Source organism: Neoarius graeffei, chromosome 27, assembly GCF_027579695.1.
Source record: "Neoarius graeffei isolate fNeoGra1 chromosome 27, fNeoGra1.pri, whole genome shotgun sequence".
NCBI lineage: Eukaryota > Metazoa > Chordata > Actinopteri > Siluriformes > Ariidae > Neoarius > Neoarius graeffei.
The window spans coordinates 23362147-23387061 of record NC_083595.1 but is presented as its reverse complement, the minus strand read 5'-3'; the positions used below and the strand labels follow the sequence as shown (position 1 = coordinate 23387061).

Genomic DNA, 24915 nt, shown 5'->3' with positions numbered 1-24915 from the left:
AAGGTGATACAAGGCGGAAGTCCGCGCCGTTTTTCAGCAGTCGCGTCACATGACCAACGCCAGCGAATCAGGAAGGTGGATGTCACAGTGATGTTGTCCAATGAGACGCCAGCTAGAGCTCAGCACAGCGTATTCGCGTATTCTGAATGTTTACACAGCACCGGACCAGATACGATCTAGATTGAATACGTGGACGCTGGCGGATTCCCGTTTCCTGGCTTTTCCAGGGGGTTTAATGTAAACGGACAGTGCATCCGCGAAGAAAACGAGACAGATATGGTCTAATGTAAACGTAGCCTTAGACACTGGCCTTTCATTTAAACTAAGATCTTTTACCTGACTACATACTGTGAATTGCACTGCCAATTTTTGTGATGTGACTGAAAAAACTTTTTGTGTCACAGGTCTGCTACAGGTATGTCTCTTTGATGGCCACAGTGCATAACTTGCTTTTTCATTCACAGGCTCCTTTCCTCCAGGCTCTCCTCAGGCCTCAACACATCTTTTAAATACTAACTAACTGTATTCTAATTATTTTGTCATGTACATGTAGAGGGATTAATGCTGTAGACATTTTGCAATAAAGGTAAAAATAACATTCATAGATTTCTTTATTTATTCATAACTTTGTAGCTAAAAAAGCAGCAGCAGGTTTAAACACAGAGCACTGGGAAAACAGCACTTTGTGCATGCAGAAAAGCCCAAATTACCTAGTCTGGCTAACGCGACTGCAAAGCTCTACAAGCTATTGGTCTGGCCAAGATATTAAGCCCAACCGTTTCCCAGAGCCCGTGGTTGACCCGCCTCCCTGAAATGCCTCAGTTTGCTACTGGTCGAAGCCAGAAAAGGCTGTGACGAAGCTTAAACCAATCACATCACTCTTTCCTCTGACGTATGTGACGCGACGGGGCTAACTGGTAGATTAAACTCTTACCGAAGCCGGTCGGGAGCAAGGCGAAAACGTCCTTCCTTTCAATAAATACCTCCAGGGCTGCTCTTTGCTCCGTTTTCAATGAGAACTTGCTCCATGTTCGTAATGTTTCTTACGGCATAGATTCTGTAAACAATCTATGGCTTCCGGTCACAGTTCTACTACGTCACTGCCTTGAACACGCCTCTACCCAGAGCCGTTGGAGATGCTCAAAGTTGATTGGTTCCCGATTTTTCGGGAGCTTGAAAGAGCTGTAGATAGCTTGCCTGGCCAGACTAAGCTCGCAACAGGCCCTCATGTTGCGTCACGCTTAGGATGGGCGGGCCCAGGCTACAAATTACCCTGTATCACGACAGAAAAAGCCCAAATTTAGAAATACAGGGTGTAGCCCAACTTATGTAATTGAAAATCCTGGCCGATGTACAGTACCGTAGATGAGGAGGACAGGTTGTTTAATTTCCTCCTAAATGCAATGGCAAACTGAATAAGACAGTACTGCAGTACAGACTCCTGCTTTACAATGTTTTTAGTTTTATAATTCATCTTTGCAATATTGCTAGTCATTGTTATAGGCCAGTGGTTCTCAAACTTTTTTCACCAAGTACCACCTCAGAAAATACTTGGCTCTCCAAGTACCACCATAATGACAAACATTAAAATACAGTAGCGTAGTAGGTCTAAGTATTCATTAAAAACAAGGCGGAGGTTTTATTTAACAAGTATATTTAATATTGTTGGCCACTGTAACATTACGCACAGTACTTTGAACAGTAACACTGTGTTTAAATATAGGAAAATAAAACACTGTCCTTAAATAATGAATCAAATAAAATTAATTGCACATAAAAGTTTAACTCTCTGGCAGCTTTCTCTCCACACGTGATACGTGTCATCTCTTTGGCTAATGGTAAACACAGCAGTTCCCCGATTGTGTGCGGCTTACCGGCTCTGGGGATCAGGAGGCTGGCACGATATGAAGCTTCCTGTGCTTTGGCTACAGGTGTACCATAGGACAAAATGGTGGACTTGGACTGCTTCAGTTCATCACGTTTTCGTAAAAAAAATCCATTGGTTTGTCCTTTAGTGCTGTGTGTTTGGTTGTAAGATGCCGTTTGAGATGCGATGGTTTCATGGACTCATTGCTCAGAACGTCCCTGCATACAACACACTGCGGCCTGGGCAGCTCCTCTGTCCTGCTCCAAATGAATCCCAGTTTTATGTATTTTTCGTCATACTTCCTCCTTGCTGGTTTCTGCCGTTTCCTAGCAGTTCTGGGGCTGTTTTTGCCACTGTCGTTAGCATCTGCGCTTGGCTCACACATGTCCTCTTCAGTTCTCCCTCTCTCCTGATCCACGCTCCCATTTGCGGATTTAAGCCACGACAGTAATTTTGTCGTACTCGTCATAATTAGCAAAGCCACCTCCACCTTTTCCCATCACAGCCTAGTCTACCAATGGCGGATAACCGTCTGTCAGCGGAACCGGCAGGAATGCGTACGTATGCTACGTGTGGCTACCCAGAAGCACTTGCAAACTTTTTTAAATTATTAAATTCATTTGTATTTCCTTTCATTTTCTTGTCATCGGTTGATAAGATATTTTCATCCATTCGGATATTATGGATAGTATTTCACTTGTTTTTTAAATTTATATTTAATTAAGTGATTCTTTGGCGTACCACTAGAATGGAGCCCGCGTACCACAGTTTGAGAATCTCTGTTATAGGCAAAACAAAGTGTGTTTTGTGTCCTAAACTCTATATATGTATATAAAAAGACGTATTATGTACTCGTACCGTACGCAAGTCTTACATATATGATACTGATTTATGTTTCATGTTTTCAGGGCTTGTCTTGGTCTTCTGTTTCAAAAATAAGTGTTGTTTTTAAAAATAAATGTTCTTTAAAAAATGTACTTTTGTCTAAATAACTCAATTATACCCATAGAAAACGTATCAGTATTGCCTTGAACCGTGTACTTGAAACCTTGCCGAAATACTGCAAAATTTTAGGGCAAAAGGAAATTCAAGGGGGGCAAAAAAATTTTGAGGCCATTTGCCCTGCAGGGCAAAAGGTGTCAAAAGTTAACGCTGAGGCCTGATTGCACCTGTAACTTTCATTGTGCTGGATCAAGATTAAGTACAAGGCTAAGATTTCATTAGAACAAAGCTTCTTAGAAAATGGTAAGGAATAACTGAAGATTAAAAGAAACAAATTTAGACTTAAGTCTAAGATTGCTTTGTGATCCAATACACGTCCTCAGAAATAAGATATTCTGAGATTTGATGTTGTTGTACAGTGTGGTAGACTCAGTCCAGATTCTTAACCGTCTCGCCAAGCTTGATTTAGATTCCGATTTTCCTGCTGTAAAATCTCCACCATGTTATCCACCTCTTTAAATCACCAATTTGATTGTCTTCCATGACAGAGCATGGCAAAATCGCTCCTCTCACATCGCTCTCACGTAAAATTAATCTGACATCCATCATATCACTCAACTACCGACCCTGGCTATCCCCCACAATGCACTGCAAGTGATGATGTGGTTATGCTTGGGGGCTGTTCACACCCACATTCACACCTATAGACCCTTTTCAGTCACGTGACCTTCGTAAACGCGACCACCATTTTGGACATGTAGCGGACTTCGGCTCGAATTGGTTTGAATGCGAGGAAGGCGACAAACGGAGAACATACAAGAAAAAGGAGCGAGATGCAGAAAACACCTTCGCTATCCAGCGACGTAGGGCATTTACAGGGCGAGCAGAGGGAGAAATAACAACAGTAACGACACATTAGCAACACCGTACAGAAATAACGGTTTATGGCACAGACCCTTTCGGTTCTCGCTCATCTAGCTGCTACAATGACTGCTTAGACTGCAACAATAATACCTAACACACATTTAAGTATCCGTCGTAAAGACGTGAAACTCATCGAGTGACGAGTGTGTTCATTGATAAGCTAACACAATCTAAAAGTAGACATACCATCACACTGCCCTGGCGCTGTGTACAGTTTACCTTCTATGGTTTGTGCACTCGCTATTTGCCATTACTTTCTCCAACCCAGTGTTACAAATTACAGGGAACGGCCTGGATTTAAGAGACAAATACATGCTCCTATTGTTTTGAACACTTATTTGTAGGCAGTGCTTAATTTGTAAAGTGGGAGGTCCCGGAGCGCAGAGGATGAGCGGCTCCGGTGCGGAAAAAAAGGGGGCGGGGCGGGGCGCTGCGCTGCGCTTCTGGGCATGTTTTGTAATAACACTGCAAATTAAGTTCATCTGCAGATATTTTGTGGATGTCGTTTCATGAGAGAAATCACCAACAAGGCAGATATCAAAATCAGACATTAACACTAAATAAACTTGTATTTTTTAATTTAATTATTTGGTTTTTTTTTTTTTTTTGTTACATAGTCAAAAGAGGTGTCGGATCACCGGATCCAGTGTAAATAGCTGCAGGAGCCAACGCCCGAGGTTCCGGAGCGCACTCCGGCTTGCTCCCCCTCAAATTAAGCGCTGTTTGTAGGACACTGCCTCTGATCTGTCCTACAGTCTACCAACAGCAAAGGAACACAACGCTAGCTAATGTCGTTAGCTAATAGCTACTACAGAAGAACAGAGGTTACAATGGGTTATTTTAGCCTATTTGGTTACACACTCGCCGCCACAGAATGTTAACAGCAATGTAATGCCTTTTCTGGCTAATTTTATTCGTCTTACCTCCAACAAAGTGGTCACTACACAAGCGCTGGTATGCCGAGGGCTGCCAATCTGTTAATTTTTTTTAATGGCCGCTATCCATCTTCTCCGTCGGGATCCGATAAAATGATAACCCTTGCCTTGTTTGTTGATGGTTACTACATCCAGGTGCACAACAATATAGTGGCATGATGGAAGTCTTGCTGAAAATAAACACTTTTTTTGCTGCCGTTCCTCAATGCTGGCTGTGGTAAACTACTGGTAGTACATGTCCAAAATGGCGGCTGCGTTTGTCGTGACGTCACGTGAAAAAGGTCCATAGTCAATTTAGAGCCACCAATTAACCTAACCTGCATGTCTTTGGACTGTGGGGGAAACCGGAGCACCTGGAGGAAACCCACACAGACACAGGGAGAACATGCAAACTCCACACAGAAAGGCCCCCATTGGCCACTGGACTCGAACCCAGAACCTTCTTGCTGTGAGGCAAGAGCACTAACTACTACACCACCATGCCGCCCACTATAAGATATCAACATGATAAAAGAAAAGCATACTGATGTAATTTAACATCACGAGTATCATCAGAACCAACTACATTGAGTCACAGTAACAACTAGACATTATGGTGGTATTTTTACAGAACACAGTTTTAACTCCTGATTGTTAAAATATTCTTTTCATAGACAGTTATAAATTAAAATCTTATTGAAATCTTATAAAGTGTCACAAAATAATATTTTTGCGACCCACTTTTAGTGTTATCTGTTATACAATTCTGTGCAAAAGTTTGCACCTCCTTGTTTCTGGAAGACAAATAAAAGTCATATCAATCTTGCTATCTTTACAATCTTCTCTCTTGTTACTCATTTTTGTCCTACTAGTTTCATTGAATGATTCAGATTGACTAAATAATAACAGAATAATAAGCTGGGACTTTAAAGGAGTTAAGAAGGCAGTGTTGGAGGAGTTAGAGCAGGTCATTCAAGAAGAATGAGAAAAGACTGAACATGCAATCTGGCAGCTATAACAAATATGTGAGTAATAAATGCTTTGAGTTATAAATGGTGGATATATTAAATATTATTATACATACAAGACACTTTTTCCATAGAATGTATTCTATTCCCTTCTCTCCCCAACAGAGAATGAGCGTGCAATATTGTTATAATATTGCACATTGTCAAGACAACACGATATCGCACATGAAGATCCAATGAGAAAACTTTTCTGCACAATCATTTCTTTGTCGGTCGGGAGAGAGAGAAGACAGGTAGACAGAGAGAGAAGACAGAGATTCAGTGCTTGGTGTAAGCACGAAATAAATAAACTGAAACTAAAGATGCACTGAACACCCGAAAGGCTACCAAAACTTCATTATATATTCTTCACACATATTTACAAGAGAAAAACATACCAATGGACATAAAAAAGCTGGAAAAAAACACGTCAGAGATGTAAAACTTCTGTGATAGTGAGTGACTGTGACAGTTTGTTCACAAACATGGCCACCAGGTTTGCTTCATTAAAAGCCAAATATTTAAAGAGAAAGACGTGCTGAACACCCAAAAGGCTAGCAAAACTAGTCATTTAACTCCTGGATATTCTTCCACATGGATATTTAACCTTCCGCATTAAATATATGGAAAAACTGGAAAAGAGACACGTCGGAGACATAAAACTTCCACACTCGTGAGTGACTGTGACAAAAAATGACCGTGAGGTTTGCTTCATTCAAAGCGGAAGATTTAAAGAGACAGATGCACTGAACAACCGAAAGGCTACAAAAACTTCACTGGATATTCTTCATGCATATTTACAAGAGAAAAACATACCAATGGACATCAAAAAACTGGAAAAGAGAGCAACAGCAGAAATATAAAGTTCTATTTGGAAGTGAGAAAAAGTGATGGAGACTTTTACAAAAGGACTTCACTCGTGGACTTCACTCAGCAAAGCCCTTTTGTTTTGAACAACTGCAATGTTACAATTAACTACTACCAAAAGTAACTTTGAACTTGAACTGTCAACCTGGACATAGCTTGTATATAAGTTGGGTTGTTGTTCAGGCTTTCTGGACTTGTACCATTTTTATTGTTAGAACTTTGACTGTGTACATGTACACTGGATTGACAGAACACTGAATTACATTCGATCAGAATCAGCATTCAATATTGGTAAGTTACCCTCCTGTTCTTAACTTTTTTGTAAAATCTATAATTGTTCCATCAAATGTGGATGTATAACAATAATGATAATAATGTTGGCTGGCTTTTTTCATGGCATGTCAGATATATTCCATTCAGCTACTTGTCTTCGATTCATTCAATATCATACTAGCTAAATGGAATATATCTGATATACCACTCAAAGCCATCCAATATTATTTAATTATTATACATACAGGCCACTTTTTCCATGGAATAAAAACATGTATTCTATTCCCTTCTAGCGGGTTTACTGATAGCATGCAATATTGTTATCATATCGCTTATCCTACATGTATTACACCACTCTCCCCAATGGAGAATGAGCGTGCAATATTGTTACAATATCAGTGTTTCCCACAGACCAGGTAGCAATTTGTGGTGCTCCACTGTGCCGATGAGGGAATCGTGCGCTGTGGTGTCGTGGCGGTCGGTGGAGTCGGTCATTGGGGTGTATGCAAAGTGTTTACAGCGGGCGGTGTTCAAACACAGTATTTTTCTTCAGAGTCACCTGCTGGGACTATTTTAAAGCTACAAGAAGCATTTGAGATTATTCAGTTCAATCTAAATTCTTTTAAGTTCTTTAAGAGAAGACAGCTAAAACAATTTTTACCAGAACCCTGCCTGGTTTCATTCCTCGACCCAACTTTACATTACAGGGCAGGCCATTAGTTTGCTGGGCTTGATGTTGGTGGAAAACCTGTGTTTTAAATTTATGAAAATTACTCACCAAAATTGAAGTTAAAGTTTAGTTTTTACTTGAGATGCACCGATTGCAATTTTTTGGGCCGATTCCGATTTTCCATGGAGTGTGACCTGCCAATACCAATTTTGGCCCATTCCGATTTCATTTTTTCAAACCACTTCACAGCACACACAAAGACTATTTTTTTCTTTTTATCTTTTCTTTAATAGAACATTCTGCCAGATTTTCAGTAATAAATTTTCAACACCTCAATGGTTGAAAACAAACAAAAAGACATTGTTCTTTGTAAAATCTTTCTTCATGTTTGGTATTAACATATTAATTCCTGAAATAGGAAATTCACACAGGAGTTTGCATGTTCTCCCCGTGTCCACGTGGGTTTCCTCCGGGTGCTCCGGTTTCCCCCACAGTCCAAAGACATGCAGGTTAGGTTAACTGGTGACTCTAAATTGACCATAGGTGTGAATGTGAGTGTGAATGGTTGTCTGTGTCTATGTGTCAGCCCTGTGATGACCTGGCGACTTGTCCAGGGTGTACCCCGCCTTTCGCCCGTAGTCAGCTGGGATAGGCTCCAGCTTGCCTGCGACCCTGTAGAAGGATAAAGCGGCTAGAGATAATGAGATAATGAGGAAATTCACACAAACATTTTTTCTTTTCCCATTCCATATCTGGCACAAAAACAACTCCCCCCCCACATATTATTTGCCTACTGCTATGGAACACACTTTCATAAGCCTATTTAGATCTGAAAACTTATGCCTTATAGAACAACCCATTTCTTCATTCAATATCAAAATACAAAAATAATTTCCAGTCATACTTATACCATAGCCATTCTATCATCTTTGTCAAATGTGTATTTGTAGAGTAATTTCCAATGGAATCAAGTGCAACCAAGGTTGTAAAACAAACAAAAAGACATTTTTTTCTCTCTCTCTTTGTACAAATCTAACTAGATGTTTGGTAATAGGCTAACGTATTAATTCCTGTAATGGGAAATTCACACAACCACAAACATTTTCTTCTTTTCACATCCAATATCTGGCACAAAAAAAAAAATCACTATATTTGGATATATAATATATCCAAATATAGTGATTTTTTTTTTGTTAACGGCGCGCGCCGGAGCTCGTTAGGCACGCAGGACTGACACTGTTCTGCACAAGCACAACACAATAGCACTAGAAAGCATGTTCAAGCTGCCAGTGTAGCTGCAGTCTTTTTAGTTGCGAATTACAAGCATTTCCACTTTCATCTCTGTAATACACAAGTTTTGATCGGCAGAAAATCGGCATATTTTAATTTTGACCGGCCGGTCGCCGGTCATGGCCGATCACGTGAAAATCAGCCGATTCCGATTGGCAGCCGGTCAATCGGTGCATCTCTGGTTTTTACCTTAGTTTTTTGCCTTTTTGGTGGCAATCTTTCAATCATTCTTCAGTTGACATTCAAGGAATAAATTGCAAAAAACAAGCTGGAGGTTTTTATTTTAAATATTGAACTCAACACTTACCTCAACCAATACTAAAATGAAATAAATAGTATAATGTAACAAAATAATAATAAAATATCATAATTAGATGTAAGAAACCACTTAAGGTAACACCAAGGCAACTAACAATAATGAAAAAGCATTACCCTAATTGGTGCAAAGCCTGCATGCCCTATCAGAACATTTAATTCTGCATGGCTTCCTGAAAAAAAACTCAAGTGCCCTATCGTAAGGGAAGTCATTGCTGAAGCGGGATAAACGGGATAATGCAATAAGGCCCGTTCCTCGTGTCAGGCTGCTGCTGTATGCATCAAAATTGGTTTATAGCCTGACTCAGGGATGTCTGTTTCAGGTAAGCCAAGAAGGCTATGATAAAGCTCATCACGAGCACGACATAGGCTACCTTTTAAAATAAGGGTTCGGAAGGCGAATCGGGAAGGCTGCGTTATTTTCAACTAGCCTAACAGGCCTACTTGCGGTCCAGGTATATGTGCACCGGCAGGCCTGTGGACACGCCTCTCCGTCTCTCTCGCTCGCTCTCTCTCTGTGTGGGTGGGTGTGTGCGCGCGCGCGTGAACGAGAAGAAAGAGCACTATGAATGAACGGAACGATACGCAACGGAATTATTATTATTATTTTTTTTTTAAATCGCGAGTCTGATTGTGTGGCGATAGGAATCCATTGTGTGGCGCTGCGCCACACAATGGTCTATGTATGGGAAACCCTGAATATTGCACATTGTCAAAACAACACAATGTCACACGTCAGAGCTCATGCGAATATCCAATAACAAAACTTTTCTGCTGAGCATGTGCAGAATCATTTCTTTGTCTACCAGGAAACAGAGAAGACAAGGCTTATCTAGTGCTACTGCTACGATTAAGCACTAAATAAATAAACTGAAAACTGAAACTGAAGACGCGCTGAACACCCGAAAAGCTACCAAAACTTCATTATATATCCTTCATGCATATTTTCAAGAGAAAAATATACCAACGGACATCGAAAAACTGGAAAAGAGACATGTCGGAGATGTAAAACATCCGTGCTAGCAAGTGACTGACAATTTGTAAACAAACATGGCCACAAGGTTTGCTTCATTAAAAGTGGAAGATTTTGAGATAATTTTGGCTGCCAGATCGTGCCGTTGTGTGTAGTTGTCGATGTTGATTTTAAAAGTAACTAAGTAAATTACACAGGGAAAATAATAATAATATTTGGCATGACTGCGCTAGCATTGGCCTTCACTAACACTACACCAGCTGGAAGGTAACTGCACTGCTGCACTAACAGCACCGAGTCATGGGTAAGCTAGCGTTGGCTTTCGTTAACGCTACTGCTACGCCAGCTGGACGATAACTGGACTGCCGCGCTAACAGCACCGAGTTGCAGGTAAGCGAGCGTTGGCCTTTGAGAATGCTGACATGAAGAGAGTGTGTACGTATAATAATAATAATAATATTGTCTGGCTTTTTTTTCCTGGTTTATCAGATATATTCCATTCAGCTTGAATAATACTGAACTCCTTTTCGATTCGTTCAAGATCATGCTAGCTGAATGGAATATATCTGATTGACCACAGGCAATATTATTTAAATCAGATTCTAAAAAGGGCCATGAAAACTACTGACCTTGGGCCTCAACATTAACTTTTGACACCTTAAATGGCCTCAAAATTTTTTTACGCCCCTTGAATTTCCTTTTGCCCTAAAATTTTACGGTATTTCGGCAAGGTTTCAAGTACATGGTTCAAGGCAATACTGATATGTTTTCTAGGGGTATAACTGAGTTATTTAGACAAAAGTACATGTTTTTAAAAAACATTTATTTTTAAAAACAACTTTTATTTTTGCAGCAGAAGAACAAGACAAGCCCTGAAAACATGAAACATAAATCAATATCATATACTGTATGGAAGACTTACGTACGGTACTAATACGTAATACATCTTTTTATATAGAGTTCAGGACACAAAACACACTTTGTTTTGCCTATAACAATGACTAGCAAAATTGCAAAGATGAATTATAAAACTAAAAACATAAAGCAGGACTCTGTACTGCAATACTGTCTTATTATTCAGTTTGCCATTGCATTTAGGAGGAAATTAAACAACCTGTCCTCATCTTCACATGAGTGATGGGCCAATGTCAAATGAAAAATGGGGTAAGACATATTTATCTATGGGATAATTCACTATGTAAATGATATATATTTACTGTAGAGGGTGTTTACTGTTTGAGACACAAAAGCATGTCCTTCCATTCATTGAATGTACTTACCGCTAGCTTTTATTATTTTATTTATATTTTATTAAGAATGATTATAGTTAGTATATGACAATAGCTACAACTGGAATGTACTAATTCTGTTAGTGTTTGTAATTATTGTACCATCAACTACAACCCCGATTCCAAAAAAGTTGGGACAAAGTACAAATTGTAAATAAAAACGGAGTGCAATAATTTACAAATCTCAAAAACTGATATTGTATTCACAATAGAACATAGACAACATATCAAATGTTGAAAGTGAGACATTTTGAAATTTCATGCCAAATATTGGCTCATTCGAAATTTCATGACAGCAACACATCTCAAAAAAGTTGGGACGGGCAATAAGAGGCTGGAAAAGTTAAAGGTACAAAAAAGGAACAGCTGGAGGACCAAATTCCAACTCATTAGGTCAATTGGCAATAGGTCATTAACATGACTGGGTATAAAAAGAGCATCTTGGAGTGGCAGCGGCTCTCAGAAGTAAAGATGGAAAGAGGATCACCAATCCCCCTAATTCTGCACCGACAAATAGTGGAGCAATATTAGAAAGGAGTTCGACAGTGTAAAATTGCAAAGAGTTTGAACATATCATCATCTACAGTGCATAATATCATCAAAAGATTCAGAGAATCTGGAAGAATCTCTGTGCGTAAGGGTCAAGGCCGGAAAACCATACTGGGTGCCCGTGATCTTCGGGCCCTTAGACGGCACTGCATCACATACAGGCATGCTTCTGTATTGGAAATCACAAAATGGGCTCAGGAATATTTCCAGAGAACATTATCTGTGAACACAATTCACTGTGCCATCCGCCGTTGCCAGCTAAAACTCTATAGTTCAAAGAAGAAGCCGTATCTAAACATGATCCAGAAGCGCAGACGTCTTCTCTGGGCCAAGGCTCATTTAAAATGGACTGTGGCAAAGTGGAAAACTGTTCTGTGGTCAGACGAATCAAAATTTGAAGTTCTGTATGGAAATCAGGGACGCCGTGTCATTCGGACTAAAGAGGAGAGGGATGACCCAAGTTGTTATCAGCGCTCAGTTCAGAAGCCTGCATCTCTGATGGTATGGGGTTGCATTAGTGTGTGTGGCATGGGCAGCTTACACATCTGGAAAGACACCATCAATGCTGAAAGTTATATCCACGTTCTAGAGCAACATATGCTCCCATCCAGATGACGTCTCTTTCAGGGAAGACCTTGCATTTTCCAACATGACAATGCCAAACCGCATCAATTACAGCATCATGGCTGCGTAGAAGAAGGGTCCGGGTACTGAACTGGCCAGCCTGCAGTCCAGATCTTTCACCCATAGAAAACATTTGGCGCATCATAAAACGGAAGATACAACAAAAAAGGCCTAAGACAGTTGAGCAACTAGAATCCTACATTAGACAAGAATGGGTTAACATTCGTATCCCTAAACTTGAGCAACTTGTCTCCTCAGTCCCCAGACGTTTACAGACTGTTGTAAAGAGAAAAGGGGATGTCTCACAGTGGTAAACATGGCCTTGTCCCAACTTTTTTGAGATGTGGTGTTGTCATGAAATTTAAAATCACCTAATTTTTCTCTTTAAACGATACATTTTTTCAGTTTAAACATTTGATATGTCATCTATGTTCTATTCTGAATAAAATATGGAATTTTGAAACTTCCACATCATTGCATTCCGTTTTTATTTACAATTTGTACTTTGTCCCAACTTTTTTGGAATCGGGGTTGTACTAGGTGAAATTAGAATAAAATCTTACAACATTGTTCAAAAGTCTAGAGCAAGATATTTTGTTACTTTACAAATAAAACTTCAGATATTGTTTTAACAATAATAAACATCAATCTATAAATGATACAGTGCAGATAGCTGTCAGGGGCTTAGCCAGGATTGGGAAGGTTGGGAGTGTTTTTCGGAAAGTAGGGATTGTAATTTGGTCGCGACTGGTGTGTGTGTGTGTGTGTGTGTGTGTAATACCAGTATATATTACATACACACACACACACACACACATATATATATATATATATATATATATATATATATATATATATATATATATATATATATATATGTACCTATGTTATAACAAAGTTTAAATTTAGTTTCTTATTCATTAACTGTTAAGTCTTCTACAAATTCCTGCAATAAAAGCAGAAACCCTAAATTATAATTTCTAGTGCACTTACTGAAAGACAAAAAAACAAAATACAAATTGTTGCAAACAAGTCCTATTACACAGAATACATCTTTACTATATACAACAAAGATAACAAATGAGATTCAGCCAACTCTGAAGATTAATATTATGAAATATATACAACTGAAAATAATATATACCTTTAACAAGTTTTGATTTTACAAAACAGGGTTTCCCATACATAGACCATTGTGTGGCGCAGCGCCACACAATGGATTCCTAGCGCCACACAATCAGACTCGCGATTTTGAAAAAAAAAAATTCCGTTGCGTATCGTTCTGTTCATTCATAGTGCTCTTTCTTCTCGTTCGCGCGCGCGCGCACACAGAGACAGACGGAGAGGCGTGCTAATTAAAAATAACCAGGGATGAGAATTTTCTGCCGATCGGCGGATTTCCGACTTTTTCAGACCAAAATGATCGTTTTTGAGATTGATGTAAACCCACTGAGAAATTCTTGGGGGGGGGGGTATGGTTAACGATCTGTGGTCACCTTATAACGCCGACATCCCAAGTGTCCCGGAAGTTCCGGGAGTCTCCCGCATATTGATAGCGGCTCCCTGATGCCCGCACATTGGAGAATATCTCCTGGAATCTAGAGCAAGCGAGCAAGTGCGTGCACACGAAACATTAATGTCTGCATCGCGCATATGACGGAGTGCGCGAGGGAGCGCGAGAGAGAGCGCATGCTAGACAAAGAGCATCCTGATTGGGTTACTCAGCAAAATAAGCCAATCAGCTTTCAGTGTGGGCAGGCTTCTCTTTTCTCGAGGACCGAAGTTTTCAGTTGAGTCAGTGCAGCCTACAGGATCGGCATGGCAGAGAGAGCGCGCGCCCCAAAAAACCAAAATACAAAACCCACTTCACCTCAGATTACACAAAAGAATCTCCCTGTCTAATAAGGGTCAACAATAATGACAGTTTCGCGCGATGTACTGTTTGCAACAGTGATTTCAGCATTGCCCATGGTGGCTTAAATGACTGCAAAGGACATGTTGAGGTGAGGAGTGTCAGTTCATGTGCATTAAATTTAGGTCTACAACAGGCTTGCATGAAAAGACCAAACTTATTGAAGATTTCCGTAAAGTAACAATGTATGAATATACATCATATATATCAAATACACGTCATATATAAGTGTGTATCTTTTTATAAATGGGGTTAGCTTATCTAATGTAGCATGTTGGGGAGAATCATAGTATTATATCTATATTTCTGATAAAATTTTAGGTATGATACCGTGTATAACTCTCCTACTTATTGCTCATTTCATAGGGGGATGGGGGGGAATTGCTGGCATGTGCCGCGCGGGAGCATCTGCCCAAACTTTAGGCTGAGATGAACTTAGAGTTTTTGATTTAAAAAAAAATTCCAATATGTAATGCCCATTGTACATGCCTGTTCTTTAATTCAAAATCACCATCTTGATCTTCAAATTGACCATATGGTATATGTATTACATTACACAACATCCTGTCCAGATAAAACCTAGTTATGGCCCTTTTCCACTACCCTTTTTCAGCTCACTTCAGCTCGCTTCAGCTCACTTCAGCCCAACACGGCTCGCGTTTCGACTACCAAAAACCAGCACGACTCAGCTCGTTTCAGCCCTGCTTAGCCCCTAAATCTCGCACCGTTTTGGAGTGGGGCTGAAGTGAGCCAAGCCGTGCCGAGTGAGGTTGGGGGCGTGAGCAGACACTCCCCTGTGCACTGATTGGTGAGGAGGAGTGTCCTCACATGCCCACACACGCCCCGCGAGCGCGCTGGGATCTGTAAACACCGCAAACCCGGAAGAAGAATAATTACGAATTACGAGAATTTCTGAAGCCTTATGCGCCTCGCCTCATCTATACGCTCTTGCCAGTATCTGTCCGCGTTGTCGGTGACAACAAGCCACAGCACCAAGACCAGCAACACTAACGACTCCATGTCCTCCATGTTTATTGTTTACTATTCGGGTCGTGAGACTACCGCTTAAAAGCTCACTGAATCAGTGACATACAGAGCATCGTGGACGAGTTCGCGGAGCGCAAGGCTCGTCGTATGCCCTTCAAATAATGCGCGCAGTAGGCTATTGATGTTTTATTATGAACCATGTACAGTATGTTGCCTAATGTTTTTTTGTTTCTGAGTTACATGTTCGTTTGAAGGACTTAATGTACAAAATAACATAGTTGCACCCCGTAGTGTTGAAATTGGTAAACACAGTGCATTCAGTGAGGTTTGCACCGCCCTCCTTTTATTTCTGACTCTTCCTGTCACCGTTGCAACCTCTGAGCGCTCATTCGTATGCCCTTCAAATAATGTGCGCAGTATAGGCTATTGATGTTTTATTATGAGCCATGTACAGTATCCTAATGTTTTTTGTTTCTGAGTTACATGTTCGTTTGAAGGACTTGATGTACTAAATAACATAGTTGCACCCGGTAGTGTTGAAATTGGTAAACACCGCAGTTGCAGACATTTTGTAGCCTAAAATGATGTTATGATAAGCTTTAATAAAGGGCCCGGTCATTTGCCCCGCCCCCGGCCCGGCTCTGACTTGTTCCGCCACTGTCACTGATGTCACTGTTTGCGCTGCTTAACGACATCACGTGACGTCCACCCACTTTCGCTAACTCCACCCAATGTGTCCACCCACTTCCAGCCAGCACGGTTCAGCGCGGTTGTAGTCGAAATGCAACTCCAACAGCCCCGCTCAGCTCGACTCAGCTCGACTCAGCACGGCACGGCTCAGCCGCGTTTGTAGTGGAAAAGCGGCATTAGTACACACAACAGTTGAAAGGGAAGTGATAAGTGATGTTGAATGTTGCCTGCTTAATATGCAAGACCTCCTGCTACCATGATAACATCAGAAGAAAGCTTAAGAGAATTATATAATAGAACTTTTTTTCTGGTTTGCACTTCATTTTAAAGGATTAGAGTATTCAAAGACATGAATAGCAAAAATGCAGAAATATAATACTGTAGAGCTCGTTTATATTAAAAAGTGCATTGATTTTTTGAAATCATCAAATGTGAATTGATTAAAAACAAGTCTCTTGTACCATATTAATCATTTTCACCTGGTAGTCCACCAAGAAGGGGAATTTATTTCCAAATACATTGCAACTTTTTGCTGATAAAATTAATGGTTTTGGGGTAAAAAAAAAAAGTCAAAAATCATTAGCTCCCTGCCCCTGGGCCCCACTGGGTGCCTGCAGCCCCCAAACCCCTTGCTTTTTTCAGACTTTAATATTTTTCATTCTCATCCCTGAATAACGCAGCCTTCCCGATTCGCCTTCCGACCCCTTATTTTAAAAGGTAGCCTACGTCATGCTCGTGATGAGCTTTATCATAGCCTTCTTGGCTTAGAGGAAACGGACATCCCTGAGTCAGGCTGTGAACCAATTTTGATGCATACAGTAGCAGCTTGACGCGAGGAACCGGCCTTATTGCATTATCCCGTTTATCCCGCTTCAGCATTCATGCAAGTTTATTAATAATGGCTTGACATTCACAATAAATAAGGATTTCCCACTAGCCTAAATAAAATGTTATACTCGCAGGGATGCCTAGTTGATGCTATCTGAAGCATAAAATCTGAATATTTTAAGAAACATCTTTATTAGCTTTATTGGCGAAGTAGCTAAACCATCACTGCACTGGATTTCTCAGCTATGAATAGGGTAAGCACATAGAAATTCAGTATTCCTTTATTTTTTTGATGTAATGGAAATTTAGTGCTTTGATGAAGAAAATGTACTTTATCCATAGATTAAAACAGACCTCAGGAATAGGCTCCAAGGGGAACACCTGGCAGCCTGCTTACGAATCTCCATAAATGGTTCCGAACCCAATGACTTCCCTTACAATAGGGCACTTGAGGTTTTTTTCAGGAAGCCACGCAGAATTAAATGTTCTGATAGGGCATGCAGGCTTTGCACCAATTAGGGTAATGCTTTTTCATTATTGTTAGTTGCCTTGGTGTTACCTTAAGTGGTTTTTTACATCTAATTATGATATTTTACTTTATTATTATTTTGTTACATTATACTATTTATTTCATTTTAGTATTGGTTGAGGTAAGTGTTGAGTTCAATATTTAAAATAAAAACCTCCAGCTTGTTTTTTGCAATTTATTCCTTGAATGTAAACTAAAGAATGATTGAAAGATTGCCACCAAAAAGGCAAAAAACTAAACTTTAACTTCAATTTTGGTGAGTAATTTTCATAAATTTAAAACACAGGTTTTCCACCAACATCAAGCCCAGCAAACTAATGGCCTGCCCTGTAATGTAAAGTTGGGTCGAGGAATGAAACCAGGCAGGGTTCTGGTAAAAACTGTTTTAGCTGTCTTCTCTTAAAGAACTTAAAAGAATTTAGATTGAACTGAATAATCTCAAATGCTTCTTGTAGCTTTAAAATAGTCCCAGCAGGTGACTCTGAAGAAAAATACTGTGTTTGAACACCGCCCGCTGTAAACACTTTGCATACACCCCAATGACCGACTCCACCAACCGCCACGACACCACAGCGCACGATTCCCTCATCGGCACAGTGGAGCACCACAAATTGCTACCTGGTCTGTGGGAAACACTGCAAAATATACATAATGCAAAGGGCGGCACGGTGGTGTAGTGGTTAACGCTGTCGCCTCATAGCAAGAAGGCCCCGTGGCCGGCGAGGGCCTTTCTGTGCGGTGTTTGCATGTTGTCTGCGTGGGTTTCCTCCGGGTGCTCTGGTTTCCCCCACAGTCCAAAGACATGCAGGTTAGGTTAACTGGCAACTCTAAATTGACCGTAGGTGTGAGTGTGAATGGTTGTCTGTGTCTATGTGTCAGCCCTGTGATGACCTGGCGACTTGTCCAGGGTGTACCCCGCCTTTCGCCTGTAGTCAGCTGGGATAGGCTCCAGCTTGCCTGCGACCCTGTAGAACAGGATAAAGCGGCTAGAGATAATGAGATGAGATAATGAGATGAGACATAATGCAAATGTTACATCACAAAATGTTAGGAATCATTCTGATTCTGTTAAAAAGTGCAATAAACAGGAGTTAAAAATAAGTTAAATTAAGTTACAAATGAAAGGAAATTTTCCTGTAGTTACTAGTTACTTGAAATGTAAATACTGTAAACAATACAAAAAAATTCAATAATGATGGTAGTTTATGAAAGTACTATTGAAGATAATGTAAATCTTGGTGAAAGAGAAACCAATGGAAACCAAAAGAGTGAAAGTGATTATCATGCCATTATCATGAATGCGGAAGTGGGCTCTCAGGAAGGTGACAAGTTTTATGTTTCATCTAATTTAGGTAGTTTAAAACACTGTAAAAAAAAGTTACGCCAACTTAAAAATTCAAGGCAACTTACTGCGCAGGATTTTTGAGTTTATGTGACAACTAAGATTTTTAAGTTTTGAAGAAAGTTGTGCCAACTTATACTTTTGGTCTTCATATTTACACAAACTTAATTTTTTTCAGTTTTACATGATAAGAATTCAACTTTAAGGCCACTAATCTTTCATCCAAGTAAAAACTTCAAAATTTGAGTTCAATTTTATTTTTATCCCACAATAAAACAAATAACAATCCAGTTCAAATAGCATGTTTATTTTAGCATGATGGTAGCAAAACTGCTATAAAACTGTAGTGGCAGTACTTTTTTGTTAAGTCACACATTCACTTATTTTAAGCCTGAAGCTAATTTGACAAACGAAATGTCCAATTCAGTATACTGAATTGTTTGCACATTTCGTTTGTCAAATTAGTTTTTACTTGGATGAAAGATTAGTGGCCTTAAAGTTGAATTCTTATCATGTAAAACTGAAAAAAATTAAGTTTGTGTGAATATGAAGACCAAAAGTATAAATTGGCACAACTTCCTTCAAAACTTAAAAATCTTAGTTGTCACATAAACTCAAAAATCCTGTGCAGTAAGTTGCCTTAAATTTTTAAGTTGGCGTAACTTTTTTTTTTTTTACAGTGAAACTGTAATATTATTTGACAGTGGGCACATAGGAAAGTGTAAAGTTTAAAGTTTCTGTTAATATGATTATCATGCTTGTATGATAAAAAACTCGTAAAAGATATTTATCTAAATACATGACCTACTCATTTTAAACCTTCCAAGCTTCACCAGCAAAGATCTCAAAACTCATAGTATTTTACTTCCATTCAAGCCTCGTTTCGAAGTCTGACCAGTAACAATGCTACATTTTTGCAGTAAATTTGATTTTCTCAATTTAACTTTCATATATGGAAAGCGTGCGTGCCGGGCATGCCCTGGGAATTCGCTGACCATCAACAAAAATGTCCACAGAAATGCACAAAATTACTTCACAAAACAACAAAATTTCACAAAATTTTGGTTAGCATGGGTTAGTATAAAATGTATAGGCTGTGTCTGGGGATTCATGGCCATGTTTTTTGAGAACTGGCCATGTAAAACATGGCTGCACGGCTCACCAGCTAAGCTTATGTAAATCAGGAAGAAAAATCAAAACGGCGATCACAGGGGAGGCAAGGATGCTGGTTAATACGTCTTGTTTTTGTAATGTACTTGCTCAAAAATCATTTTTGTGCTTAAAAAAGCCGACCATAGATGTGCCCAAATGGGCCGAACGCACTAAAATATTTCTGCCCAAACTTCTCAGTCGGGCAAATCAGGCATTTGGGCAATGCCTGGCGTTGAGGCTTGGACCTTATATAATTTTCACTATTAACATCTTAACATACACTACTCCTTTATGTTATTGTGATATGAATTACATTTTCTATCTTCTTCATTTTGTCCAAAAGACATAGACATCAGTGATATTACTACTGAATAATGTGTATAAATATCCTGAAATCTACGTCACCACATTCACAACAGCTTCTCCCCAACGTCACTGACACGTCATACCCACACTTCTCTGATACAGGCTCTAATAATTACCCTGTACAGGAGGAACATGTTGGATGGGAATTAGCAGGCAGGCCTGCTTTACAAGGCAGCATTGTTATGTACAGAAATAGAGACTGAATAAGAATGAAATAAAAGCATCTGAAAGGAGGATAAACGTTATTAATAACAGTGATAAAAAGCAGAACATTTAGGAAAGCAGAAACAGAGCTTCTACCAGCCCAGGTTGCCAGAATGGGTGCATTTCCATCCCAGTTCACTACAGCTTCCTTATTCAACACACTCAACTGTAACCCCGCTAAACTACAGGGTAACGGCCCGGGGCTATTTATTCACAACCAAAGGTGATTAGAGAAGCTGCATGTGGGAGGGAAAGCGTCCAATCTGGCAACACGGAGCACCTCCGACCACTTTACGTTACAATGCAATTCCAGCTCGCGCACTTGCTGTGGGTCAGGCCTTCAGCGCTACCGGCTTCCAAAATACAGCCACAAACACAACCGCCTTCAGAGCCTCTGCTGCTCCACCAAATCTCGTTCATGCTATTAGGTTTGTTATAAATCATTTGTAGAAACTTGATGCTTTGGCCACAGGCCCGTTTAGCATCACTGTTATGACATTCAAGCAGCATGATAAGGAATCAGACGGTGAACCTGGACGCTTGTGTGTATAAAGTGCTTATAACGTCTTTATAATACTAATGAAAGCTCACAGAACACAAAGTACATTGGAGATACCAGCCTAGACGAGATGCTATAATACACACAGGCTCATGGAGCTCAGTACGGACTGTCCAAACGCTCAGGAGGTGTCAGTTCTGTTGTTATATTATCAGTAGTTCAGTAGTTTTGGTGCTAAAATTCATTTTAATTTGTGAGAAGAGCTGCAAGTTGCCGTGTAGCCCCCCCCCCCCCCCACACACACACACACTCGGCCAACTCCTAGAATAAGCAAAAACGAACAAAACCAGAGCCTCTTCGTCGAAATACAATTTCAGAAAAACGCCCCTTTTTGTTGAAAGAGTGAGGTGTAATCAAATTCGTCGACAATAAAAGTTGGGGTTATAACGAAAGAATGTGGAGATGCACTCACCCTCGTCCTCACTCCTCCTCCAGCAGTCAGTTAGTCCGTCAGTCAGCCCTTGGTCTCCTCACACACACAAATTATTTAAATAAATATTTACTCTCAACCCGATATAGGTTATTCACTACCGGATCCCGTCCCGTGAATGACTTTATTCCTCTTGATACGCAACAGTCTTCATAACGTATGATAATACATTTTTTATTAGACGAGTTAAATTTCTTTTTTTACAAAAATGTATGAGAAACAGAGAAACTGCCATACAAAACAAGAACTCTTCTTCAATCTCATTCAGCCGGGCCTGCGAACACTACGTATCACTCCGCGCAGGAAGCCAGATAGAGAATGGGAGAGTGAAAAGATGCAGTATAAAGCACGAATTGTCCCGAATTGTCCTCAGACTTATTCGTTAGCACAGACTTCAATCTTATACTGTTATAGTCTGCGATTAAATTGGCTACATAGCAAAGAAAAGATTAGTTTGCAAAAGAGGACTACTTTTGTGCCAGTGCGGCGAATTTATTTCACTTTGCCTGAGGAATGGGGGTAGTGCGCCCTCATTGCCTAGGGAAAAGGACCCGGATGTAAACTCGGTGAAACTGAAGTTAGACGCTGCACGTGAACGCGTGGACGGACCAATCAGCATCCTGCACAACGCTCTCTCTCTCTCTCTCTCTCTCTCTCTCTCTCTCTCTCTCTCTCTCTCTCTCTCTCACACACACACACACACACACTGGCTTCCTTCAGTTCATAAAACTTCATTATGTGCAGCTCCAGAATTTATAATTTATAATGATATAAAAATGTTCATTATAGTAATATTAAAATGTTTTGTTTAAGTTAATAATGATCAAAAGGTTTATAATAAAGTTCCAGGTACACTGTATATTTATTTGCTTGTTTTTTCATTTGCTAATTTGCTCATTTACTTGTAAACTCACCTTTTCAAAATTATTCATATAACATTACCACAAATAAAAAAATATCCAAACATTATCTGTAACTGCTTATCCTATGCAGGATCGCAGGGTACACCCTGGACAAATTGCCAGATCATTGCAGGGCCAACACATAGAGACAAACACCACAGCACACATTTCCACTGTCTTTTGGTCCATCTGAGATGAGTTCAAGCCCAGAGAACTCAGCGGTGCTTTTGCATAGAATTGATGAATGGCTTCTTCCTTGTGTAACAAAGTTTCAGGTTGCATTTTTGGATGCAGTAGCAGACTGTGTTAAGTTAAAATGGTTTTCCGAAGTACTCCTGAGCCCATGTGGCTATATTTGTGACATTAGCATGACAGTTTCTCGGGCAGTGCTGCCCGAGGGCTCGAAGCAGTGGTTTCTGCAGTGGTTTCTGACCTTGCCCTTTATGCACTGAGATTTCTCCAAATTCCCTGAATCTTTTCACAACATTATGTACTGTAGATTTTGAAAGACCTCAATTCTTTGCAATCTTCGGTTGAGAAATGTTCCTTTTGAATTGACTAACAATTCACTCACGAATTTTGGCACAAAAGAGTGAGTCATGACCCATCCTTGCTTGCAAGGACTGTGCCTTTGGTGCATGCTCCTTTTAGACACAATCATGCTATAAACTTTTCAGTTTTATTTTGCCTCTGTTCTAACTTTTTTGACTGTGTTGCAGACATCAAAGTCTGACTTTGTTTATATTTACAAATTTAGTTGCAATTTAGTTGGTCAGTAAAACTACTGAAAATCTTTCCTTTGTACTTTTGTCAGTTAAATAAAGGTTCAGACGAATTAACAAATCACTGATTTTTAATTTTTTTATTGCATTTTGGAAAATATCCCAACTTTTCTGGAAATGAGGTTTGTATGTAAATGTTATTAATCGTTACATATTAAATATTGGGCTAATGGTTTGCTAAAGCTAGCTAACTTGAATTAGCATGCTGTTAAACAAGCTAAAGAGAAACTGTTAGCTCGCAAATAGCATCCTCACACAAGATGATAGTGAGCCTAGCGACTGCCATGCTAGTTATTAAACAAAGTAATAAATAAACATAACCTTCACAATGTCAGGAGGCACAGCCACACCCACTGCCATGACCACCATCTTGGCCACGCCCACTACAGTAAATGTGATTGGTATACCTTTGCTGTTTTTCTAATTCTTTCTCATTTTTCTATGTTTGTATGTTGTTGCTGTGACTTCCAGTGAATAAACTGTTGCCCGCAAATGTACTTCTTAGCGTATAAAGTATACGTTTGTTTGGCTAAACTATTGATACTACAACCTATTTAGTGCACTATGAGCCAGATTTACTCATGATTTACAGAACAAACCCTCTTCTGTCAGGATTTACTAAAGATGTGCAGTGTAAATTTAGTGATGGAAAAGGGTGGACACAGTTATTTTTGCAGTTGACTGTTGTGTTATAAAGGATCACACACAAACACAGTTGTAGATTCAACACAACGTCTCCTTTACTCTACCTTTTTCCCCCCATACTTGTAAACAGAACTAACCAGGGGTGGGTTTCCCAAAAGCCTCTTAACACTAAAAGCAGTTTAACTAGGAGAGAGAATGTTCATTGTGCTGCTTGCTCTACTATTTAACGACGATCTTTGTGCTATGATGCTTTTGGGAAACTTGGCACAGTCCAGTACTCATCACTCAGGCATAAAACAATGATTGCAGCACAAAAGAACAACAGTAACCCAATAAGTGTGATCGAAATGAGGAAACTGCTGCCTCAGGAGTGAGGCATCCAGGACCATTCAAAACTGATCAAACTCTTGTTTCCTGTCTTCTAAGATGCCTTCAAACTGTCCCCAGTTGAAGAGAGAGAGAGAGTTAAGTGTGGTGTTTCAGATGTTGAAGTTTAACATTTTGTGTTTCCGATCTGAATTTTATTTTACAGATTTGAAATTTTATCACCATTTTAGAGATTTTGTATTTAAACCGCATTATAAAAAAATAATTCATATTATATAACTCCTATGTTGTTGTACTTTACTGTATCTGTTAATGTGATTAGTCATATTCCATATTAGGTTCTGGGTTCGAACCCAGCGGCCGGCGAGGGCCTTTCTGTGTGGAGTTTGCATGTTCTTCCCGTGTCTGTGTGGGTTTCCTCCAGGTGCTCCGGTTTCCCCCACAGTCCAAAGACATGCGGTTAGGTTAATATGGGATGACCTTGGGCTGAGGTGCCCTTGAGCGAGACACCTAACTCCCAACTGCTCCCCAGGCACTGTTAGCATGGCTGCCCACTGTTCTGGGTATGTGTGTGTGCGCTCATTGCTCACGTGTGTGTGCATGTGTGTGTTCACTGCTTCAGATGGGTTAAATGCAGAGAGGAAATTTCACAAGTGTGTGATGAATAAAGTTGTTCTTTCTTTCTTTCTTTCTTTCTTTCTTTCTTTCTTTCTTTCTTTCTTTCTTTCTTTCTTTCAAGTGGTATTTCTCAGGCCC

General features: G+C 39.9%; 1 protein-coding gene across 4 annotated transcripts in view; it reads right to left on the bottom strand.

Moving 5' to 3' along the window:
- The window catches only part of phf21aa (PHD finger protein 21Aa), a 217397-nt gene extending 195625 nt beyond the window's left edge, over window positions 1–21772 (bottom strand). For 3 of the 4 annotated variants that reach the window (XR_009651772.1, XM_060911883.1, XM_060911885.1), the window contains exon 1: window positions 21486–21752. The gene's annotated coding sequence lies outside the window, so the exon portion shown is untranslated. Of the gene's footprint in view, window positions 1–21485 lie in introns of all 4 variants that reach the window. The other variant, XM_060911884.1, reaches the window with a different exon arrangement.
- Between the last annotated feature and the right edge of the window lie 3143 nt (window positions 21773–24915).